Source organism: Vicia villosa, unplaced genomic scaffold (assembly GCF_029867415.1).
Source record: "Vicia villosa cultivar HV-30 ecotype Madison, WI unplaced genomic scaffold, Vvil1.0 ctg.003278F_1_1, whole genome shotgun sequence".
NCBI lineage: Eukaryota > Viridiplantae > Streptophyta > Magnoliopsida > Fabales > Fabaceae > Vicia > Vicia villosa.
In genome coordinates, this window is record NW_026706162.1 from 141,875 (window position 1) to 151,975 (window position 10,101).

Below are 10,101 nucleotides of genomic sequence, written 5' to 3' on the forward strand. Positions count from 1 at the left end.
TGCTAGCACCCCTCACGCCCATCGTACTCGATGGTATCCACCTATGTTTGTTTCTATCTAAAGGGTGTATCTATGTCTAAACCTAAATGCGAATGAATGCAAAAAGAAATACGGGGAAAAGAAGGAATTATTTACAAGCGTGCTCGCTTAGGCCCCGCGACCCAATGCCTACGTATCCCTTACAAGGAATCAGAGCGGCCGTAGTTCGGCTCCATAGTTTCCATTTGTTTTGTGTTTTTTAGTTGAACAGCGGTTAAGGTCACAATCCACGATGCTCGACCTTTGGAGACTTATACGCCTAATTTGGAATGGACTCAACATGTTCTTAAGCGCCTAACAAGGCAAAAGAATGAACTTGGGTTTGTGTTTTTTATGTAACTACATGATGAACAAAACCCAATACAAGGTTTCGCACCACTTCATTACTTTGTTTTAATTCGAGCCTTTATTAAGTGTATTAAATGTTTTTTGGTTGGGTATTTTTTAAGGGAATTTACTTTGCGATTAGAATCACATAAAATGTATAATGATCGAGAAGCAGATTAGGGAATGAATCCCACTCACTTCTATCCCATTATATAATGTTCAAGAAACAGATTAGGGAATGAATCCCACTCATTTCTATCCCATTAATTAATGTTTGAGAAACAGATTAGGGAATGAATCCCACTCATTTCTCTCCCATTAAGTAGTGACCGAGAAACAGATTAGGGAATGAATCCCACTCATTTCTATGCCACTAAGTGATTGAGAAACAGATTAGGGAATGAATCCCACTCATTTCTCTATCACTTTCTTGATGTGATTCGCATCTTTATTTTATTAGTGCTTTAAAGTTAAAAAAGAAAAAGAATGAACAAAGGGGAACTAACCTATTCTCTAATCTAAGTTATTCTAATTCCTACTTCTAATTCTAAAGTTAACATGGTCACTAAATTCTAAAAGGAGCAAAGTAGGCCGAAATATGGCCAAAAACAAGTAACAAAATCACACAACAATTCTACAAAAAATAGCATGGAAATGACACAAAAGCATAAAAAGAAGCAATTCAAAAATTAACCTAAAATACTACTATTTTTATGGGTTTTTTTTACATGTTAAGGGAATTCTAGTTCAAGCCTAAATTGTACTAAAAATCTAAATCCTAAAACTAATATTTTTTTATGTCATTTTTATCACCTAAAAGAAGTAGCAAAAACTAAGTAGAAAAACCTAAAAAAAACTATCAATTAAACATGGGCTCTGGGGGTGCGAATCAGAAAGTGAGGGTATGGTAAGGAATCTGGCGCAGGGCCCAATAGTATGAGCCCAAGAACTGTTTTTGTTTCAGATTTTTTCTGACTGGGGGTGTAACGGGCCAGAGAGGTGTGGCATATCAATTCGTGATGGCCCATGGGTTTATTGATCCAAAGATTTTCATTATTCCCATTGATTCAGGTTAATGGTCCACTAATCTACCAGATTTTTCTTAATATTCTAGTTGACATTAAACTAACTACGATTAATCCTCATTCAATATTATATTAACCTCAATTAGCATCAACTAATACTATTAAATTATAATTAAGCAAAAAATAAAAAAATAAATAGAAAAGAGAATTAGGGTTACTTGTTTGTGGCTTTTGGACTTCCATCATGAACGAACCTCTCTTCCTCTTCTCATGGCAACACGGCGGACGACGAACGGCGCCGATCCTCATCCCTCTCCGATGAACTCTATCGGTGCCGCCTTAACAATGTCCTCGTCCCCCTCTCGACTCCAACTCTTCCTCTCTCCGTCTTCCTTTCGATTTCCTGTCGATTTCCTTTCAAACCGGAGAGTGCGTCCGATGGTGCTTCGAGTTCGTCGGCGGTGATATGAAATCCAGAGAAAGATGTGGTAAAACTTCCAAGCACAGAAAGCTCTTCGTCTTCGCGTTCTTGTTTCTCCGACTGAACTTCTACTCTTCTTAAGTTCTGCGTTTTCGCTATTGTTCATGGTGAAGTTTGTTGCGGTTGTTTCCGTGTTGTTTGCTTGAGATGTGCGAGTGTGAATTGATGGAGGTTGTTTGAAGGATGAAGATTTTGTGGAAATGGATTGAAGGATGATGATTATCGAGGTTCAGAGGAGTTTGAAGGTTTGAGATGGAGAGAAGAGGATTCCAGGGTGAGTTCCCAATTTTTCTGTTACGTTCTTTTTCTCCAATATTCTGTTACAAATCTTTCTTCTTTTTCTGTTGGTGAATATGAATGATGAAGAAGATTGATGAGGTGAGGATTATGGCGATCTTGTGATGAAGATTGAATGTGAAGATGAATGAAGGTTTTCAGAGAGAATGGAAGAGGAATTTGTTACAGGTTAGTTTTCTGTTATCTCTTTTTTCTGTTATGTGAAGAGTGATTGGTGATTGAATCAAGGTGTGGAGAAGGTTGAAGAAGAAGATGAAGTGGAGGGATGAACAGATGAGGGTGAGCGTGAAGAGAATTTGAAGATGAAGAAGAGTGGAAGGTGAGAATGGTGCGTGTGTTATGGTGTGTAGAGAGATGAATGAAGAATGGTGAATGAGGTTATATAGAGGTGATGAAGATTGAATTTAGTTATGGATGTTTTGATCTGAGCCAATGGTTGGGGGAAGCGGTTATGAGCAATGGAGGGTTGAGATTGAGTCTGAGATATGAGGTTAGTTCATCTCTGATTTTTCCTGTTTTGATTCAGTTGTTTCTGTTAGCAATTGGTTGAAATTCAGTTAGACAGTTAGGTTAGTAACTGAATCGGTTTTGGGTTAGTTATTTGGAAGTTGGAGATTGGTTAAGGTGGAAATTGAGTAACAGACTGTTAAGAGTTGGTTAAGTTAGTTGTGAGGTTAGAAACAATTAGGTATATTTCTGTTATGCTGATTTTTGCAACTGTTATGTTCGTTATGAGTGAAACTGATTTCTGTTTTGGTGGTTATGGTTCTGTTATAGGGAATTCTGTTATGAGAAGTCGGAAGCCTGTTAGTGATTGGAGTTTTCTTTCTTGTGTAGGACACATCGGCAGCCTCTGATTAGTGTGGACTGGTTTTGAAATGAACTTGTATGAAGTGTTCTCATGCTGAATGTCTAGCGAACCGGTAGGTTAGTATGAAATTTGGTTGGCTGTTTGTAAGATGTTGCGGTTTATTTTTTCAAGAATGAATGTATATGACTGTTGTATTTGGTATATATTTGGATTGTGTAGGTTAGATGTGTATGGTATATGATATGGGTATTTGAATTATGCAGGGTTGGAATATTGTATAGGCTGAACTGAATGTTTATGTTGGTTTTTATTTGAATGGTTTTGAGTTGATATGAATGGGTGTTGGTGTAGGGCTGTTATGATCTTGCTGTTGACATATCCTTTTTCTTTCGCTTGCTGAACTGAACTCAGTGCTATCATCTTCATCTCCGATTTCAGGCACAACAGGCACAACGTTTCCATTGGGTCCATACCTGTTTGATGTATTTATTATTATTATTTTTTTGAGTTTTTGATCTGAATCAAGAGTGCAATGATATGGCCATTTGGGTTGGTTCAAATGATGATCTGAAACATGGTCTGACATGGATGCATATGCATTGTTTTGTAGGTTTGTAGAGAGCAATGCAGGCAATATGTTACCATTGGTTTGGTGAAGCAACTCAGTAGCAGGATCTTAGTTATAAATTGGCATGAGTGGGGATCATGGATGTTCGTTCAAATCTTTGTTCTATTTGAAGGCGAGATGATGAAGATGAAGCAAACTTGAAGGTTATAAGAGAAGAAGGTCAAGGGCCTGACTTGGTTGAGTGTAGGAGTGTTGACTTTGGTCAAAGCTTGTGTAATTTCATAATTGGTGTGATGACGCGATTGTATCATGTAATGGATGCTACTGAACATGATTTCCCTTGAAAATGTAATGGTCTTTTCCAAATCAGCTTCATTTATTTTTTTTTGTAATTTTCTTTGTGGGAGTATTGTAATCTTATTTGAATGAATGTAATATGAATTGTGTAACAGGAATATGGATTTTTTGAAGGAATGTTTGGAAAGTGATGGACATTGTATTTTGATAAATTGTAGAGTTCTTGAAAGGAAATTGTTTGAATGGAACACTTCGAACCTTTGAAGAGAATTCTCCTTCTAACTTGAATTTGAAGTCTTCATTTTCTTTGTTGCATAGAATCTCAGGATCATGGTGTGAATGCACCAAGATAATTGTCAAAACAAAAGACTTTGAACACTTTTTTATATGTTGACTTTTGTACAGCTTCTTGAATTCTAACCAACCGAATCAATTTCTCTTTGACACTCGAATAACAAACCCAACGATGACAAAAATCCAAATAGGGAAATAAACCCCAGGTCAAGGAATGCATGGAAATACTCTGATTAAGTGCCAAGCACTCTGTTGTTTTAGATGAGGGATGAGTCCCTGATAACCACACTTCACACCCTATTTCCACACTTTATTATTCACAGAAAGAAGCAGAGGAATCATAAGAATTAGACTGCATTTGTTGTAGAAATCTAAAACCATTATGCAACTCTAATCTTTTCAAGATCTTTGATCCCATGCCAAATTTATTGATTAAAAATGAATGCATGAGTGTTAGATGACCTAGTGAAGTATGTACATGAATGCAAAACCTGAGCCAGTTAAAAATTAAATATGTGGGCAAATTTTGGGGTGCAACACTATTCACTAGGGGCATTCTTCCTAAAGACCAATCAACTTGGTTCACATCTCGAAGCAATCTCAATCAGGGGCATGTCAAACATGGGAGAAATTTAAAAGGATAGAACACCATGAATAACCCTCCATATCCTGGAAATCAAGGGCATACCCTTCAATCTAAACGATGGAGTACATTGGCACGACAAGGTTATTTCTCGAAGTACTTCCTTCATGGTTATGCAATCAGGGGCATCCTTTACCACTAAACATTGGGGCATCGGATATCAAATTCGTAAGGTAAACAATTCGAAGGTTAAAGGCATGGAGAATTTCAAAGGATAAAGGTGTGGAGAATTTCAAGAGGTTAAAGAGGCGAATTGCAAAAGGTTAAAGACATGGAGAACTTTGAAAATCAAAAGGCGTGGAGTATTTCAAAAAGCCAAACCGGGGCAAGATGCACAACAAAAGGAAAAGGCATCCTCACGCTTTACAACCTCGAACAAATCTTTCTCCTAACTACGATCTCCAAGTTCAAAAGCAGGTATTGGGAAGTCGCGCTAGCATCCAACAACCTTACATGACTAGCGAGCTATATACGCTTTGGCTATCAATAACCTATCATTGGAGCATCATGCCAATACATAATAAATCATGCATTACATACATTGGTTGATACATTACACCATACTTTTTTAGGTAGTCTTCTTCAGGACAATTCTTACAATCCTTTCTAGGAACCTCTTCAGGCAGTCTTATCTAAGACAAATTGTCATCCTTTCTAAGAACCTTCTCAGGTAGTCTTCTTTAGGACAAATCTTACGATCCTTTGTAGGAACATTTTCAGGTAATCTTCTTTAAAACGAATTGTCATCCTCTCTAGGAACCTCTTCAGGTAGTCTTCTTTAAGACATTCTTTTTCTAAGAACCTTTCTAGGTAGTCTTTTCTAAGACATTCATCATCCTCTCTAGGAACCTCTCCAGGTGGTCTTCTTTAAGACATTCCTTTTCTAAGAACCTTTTTAGGTAGTCATTTCTAAGACATTCATCATCCTCTCTAGGAATCTCTCCAGGTGGTCTTCTTTAAGACATTCCTTTTCTAAGAACCTTTCTAGGTAGTCTTTTCTAAGACATTCATTGTCCTTTCTAGGAACCTCTTCATGTGGTCTTCTTTAAGACATTATTTTTCTAAGAACCTGTCTAGGTAGTCTTCTCTAAGACAATCATCGCCATTTCCAAGAACCTTTTCAGGTAGTCTTCTTTAAGACATTCTAAGAACCTTTTTAGGTAGTCTTTTTAAGACATTTCTCAGCCTTTCCAGGTAGTCTTCTTTAAGACATCCCTCATCCGTTGCTAAAAATCTTTTCAAATAGTCTTCTTTAAGACAAACATTCACATCCATTCCAGAAACCTTTTCAGGTAGTCTTATAGAAGACATTACTTCGTTCCATTCGTTACATCAATCAACATATGCATAAGCATAAGCATTATCCATATACATAAACATTACCAAGCCGGCATAAACATAGTCGTGATGTAGGGGCAAACATGGATTAAACAGGTTCAACGGGTTTAAGGAGATAAAATCTCGGGATTACATCAGCATACATACATACGCATTAGCATATGTATATCATCTATTACATTCACATATTACAAAAGCCTAGTTTCCGACCCTCGAGTCATGAGTTTCCAACCCTCGTGTTGTGTTAGGTGTATTTTCCGACCCACGTGTCGTGAGTTTCCAACCCTCGTGTTGTGATAGGTGTATTTTCCGACCCACGTGTCATGAGTTTCCAACCCACGTGTTATGATAGGTGTGTTTTACGACCCTCAAGTCGTGAGTTTCTAAACATATCGTTTCCTTTCTGGCCCTCGAGTCGCGAGCATCATCTTCATACATCTACAGGATACCGTCAAGAATTTTATGCGGATAAACTTGCTAGCACTATAGCAAGTGAATCTTTTTCATGCAGGTAAGTTTGCTAGAACTATAGCAAATGATTCCTCTTATGCAGGTACGCTTGTCAGAACCATGACAGGTAATTCCTTTGGTGCAGGTAAGTTTGCTAGAACTATAGCAAATAATTCCTATTGGTGCAGGTAAACTTGTCTGAACCAGGACAAGTGACTCCTATTGGTGCAGGTGAAATTTGTCCGAATCAGGGCAAATGATCCAAATGGTGCAGGTGAAATTTGTCCGAACCATGGAAAATGATCCAAATGGTGTAGGTGAAATTTGTCCGAACCAGGGCAAACGATCCAAATGGTGTAGGTGAAATTTGTCCGAGCCAGGGCAAACGATCCAAATGGTGTAGGTGAAATTTGTCCGAACCAGGGCAAATGATCCAAATGGTGTAGGTAAAATTTGTCCAAACCAGGGCAAATGATCCAAATGGTGTAGGTGAAATTTGTCCGAACCAGGGCAAATGATCCAAATGGTGTAGGTGAAATTTGCCCGAACCAGGGCAAATGATCCAAATGGTGTAGGTGAAATTTGTCCGAACCAGGGAAAACGATCTAAATGGTGTAGGTGAAATTTGTCCGAGCCAGGGCAAATGATCCAAATGGTGCATGTGAAATTTTTCCGAACAAGGGCAGATGATCCAAATGGTGCAGGTGAGCTTGTCAGAACTATGACAAGTAATCCTATTGGTGCTGGTGAACTTGCTAGAGCTATAGCAAGTGATCCTTTTGGGGTTCACAAACTACGGAAACTTACTAGAACTATAGTAAGTGGGATTCACAAACTACGGAAACTTACTAGAACTATAGTAAGTGGGGTTCACAAACTACGGAAACTTACTAGAACTATAGTAAGTGGGGTTCACAAACTATGGAAACTTACTAGAACTATAGTAAATGGGGTTCACAAACTACGAAAGCTTGCTAGCGCTATAGCAAGTTAACTATCTTCTACAACAAACTGCGAGTCGTCGCTATTGATAGTTACGTTTACCCACCACGTTAGTCCCTCGGCAGTGATCAAAGGGTTTTACAAAGGGTTCTTCAATGGGGTTTATCATGTTAGTCCCTCGGCAGTGATCTTCTTCAAGACTACAAAGGGTTTTACAAAGGGTTTCTCAATTGGGTTTATCACGTTAGTCCCTCGGCAGTGATCTTCTCCAAAACATCATCAATAACAAACAAAGGTTTTATTTTTCTTTTTCAAAGTTACTAACATACTTCAACTAACATAACTAACAATCATGCATCATTCAACTAACATACCTCATTCATACATAGTGCATATACATACATCGCTCTCATTTATTTTGAGAAGCTCACTGCATCATACATCGCATGCATCATAACATTGCATAAAATTCAGGTTGCCTTTTCAAGCCATGCTACAATCAAATCACGTGGGTCCTTCCAAAACGCATTTGCTTCACACCCAAGAAAAAGAAGGGTATTTACCTTGGATGGCATCTTTAAGCCCATCTCCCACAGAACTTCTTCCCAACAGATGCAAATTTCAGGGCATTTTCAGTGTTCAATCATCTTCCACCTTTAGATCACGACCGGCAGACGTGCCTATCTGACTCTTCAGGTTTAAGAAGATTGAACAGGGGCAGCTGTCATACCCCAAAATTTTCCCGATCGAATCTCCATCTGTTAATCCATCAAGGTTCAAAATTAAGAGTCATGGGGTTTGACATTTCTATTGTCAAACCCGCTCTCTTATAAATCAGGTTGAGTTAAAGCAAGGGTGTAATTAACAAGTGTTTAGGACCCAAACGTTGGGCCCGATTATTACAAGGGTTTTTTTCACTGTTGGGGGTATTTTGGGTTTTACTAATATTTGTATTGATTATTATTTTTATCGACTAACTATTAGTATTTAGCATTATTAATTTTTATTAATATTAGGATTATTATCAGGTAGTATTAGGATTAGTATTAGGATTAGTATTAGGTTTTAATTAATTAGATTTAGTATTTTTAATTAAGTTTTGTTAATTAAATATTATTAGTATTAATTTAAATATTATTATTATTATGATTATATTTAGTCTTTTTATAATTATTAAGTTAATTGGGCAATGGGCCCATTAGTTATAGAAAACCCTAATTTGACTAATATAAATACAATATTTTTGTACACATTAGAGGAGGCCAATTTCTATTCACTCATACCACATTCTCACTTCACACACACGCATATCATTCTCACTGTACATACTTTCACACACAGACATAAGCATCATTCACACAGTACATATACTCTTTTCAAATAACAAAAAAAAGGTCGTCACATATATACCCACTTTTGACTAAATTTCCACCCTCCAAGTTTTATTATACAGTCTCCTTCACGTAGATATATAAAGAACCTGACCCCAAATTCCAGAAACAAAACTTGGTCCATCACTATAAGGCATAAAACCATTCATAAACACCAAAGAGAATTGATACATCATCATGAATCAAGCCACCGCAAACTATAACCTCTGCCATCGCTAAACTGCTAAATATCTAAAAAAACAATACCATTTGCACAGGTTTCTTTGTTGTGGTTGCTTTTGCAGGAAAACGTGGAAGAAAAACTCCGCCGCGGAGCATATAAACGCAAACACAGTTTCGACGAACGTGCGCGGAGGGATATCGCTGGTGACTGGAGCGATGATGTTGCTTCAAGCGCGACCGGCGTCAGTCGGCTGGTGAATGAATCGGAGGGGAGGAAGCCGGATTTACGTCCCTTCCGTCCGGTCTACAAGCCACCATTCTACAAATCACTCTTCACACCATTCCACATCTACATCAGCTTGCGAAGATTAGAAGAAATTTGAAGTGAAAAGGGGAATAGATCGGAGCCAAAGCGCAATCTTAGAAGCAAAGAAGAGTTCGGAAAGTAGATCGGAAACCGAAACTCAACAAAGTCCCGCAAAAGTTCCTCTCGATGTTGTTGTTTGAAAAGCAGAGATTAGAGAGTATGATAGAAACAGGGGAGACCTATTGGGAAGCTGGACCGAGAATTTTAGGAAAAAACCCACGAGGAAGACGAAGACGGGCGTGGGTCATTCCTTTAGTTTTATTCCTGATTCTGTTTGTGTTAAATAATATTGGCATTACAAGTATATAAGCTTGGCATCGCAGCATGAATGGCAAAGGGGCATACTTATCACCATCAAAACGTGGGTTCGACTCCCAGTTCTACAATATTTTTGTGAAATATTCAAGTTCTAAATTCTGCGCGCGCTACTTCAAGGAGGTGCACGATGCACGCTCAACATCTAGCCATCGGATCACCACTATCATGGATCTGGCGCACAAGGCTGAAGTCACACCATGGACACTCATAAGGGTGCAACACATGATCAGAACCAGGTTTTATTTAATATATCTTTTATTATTATTTAGATTAAATGCATATTAGCTATTGTTTAATTAAACTAAATTATTCAATTAAGGTTAGAATATAATTAGGGTTAGGTTAATGACT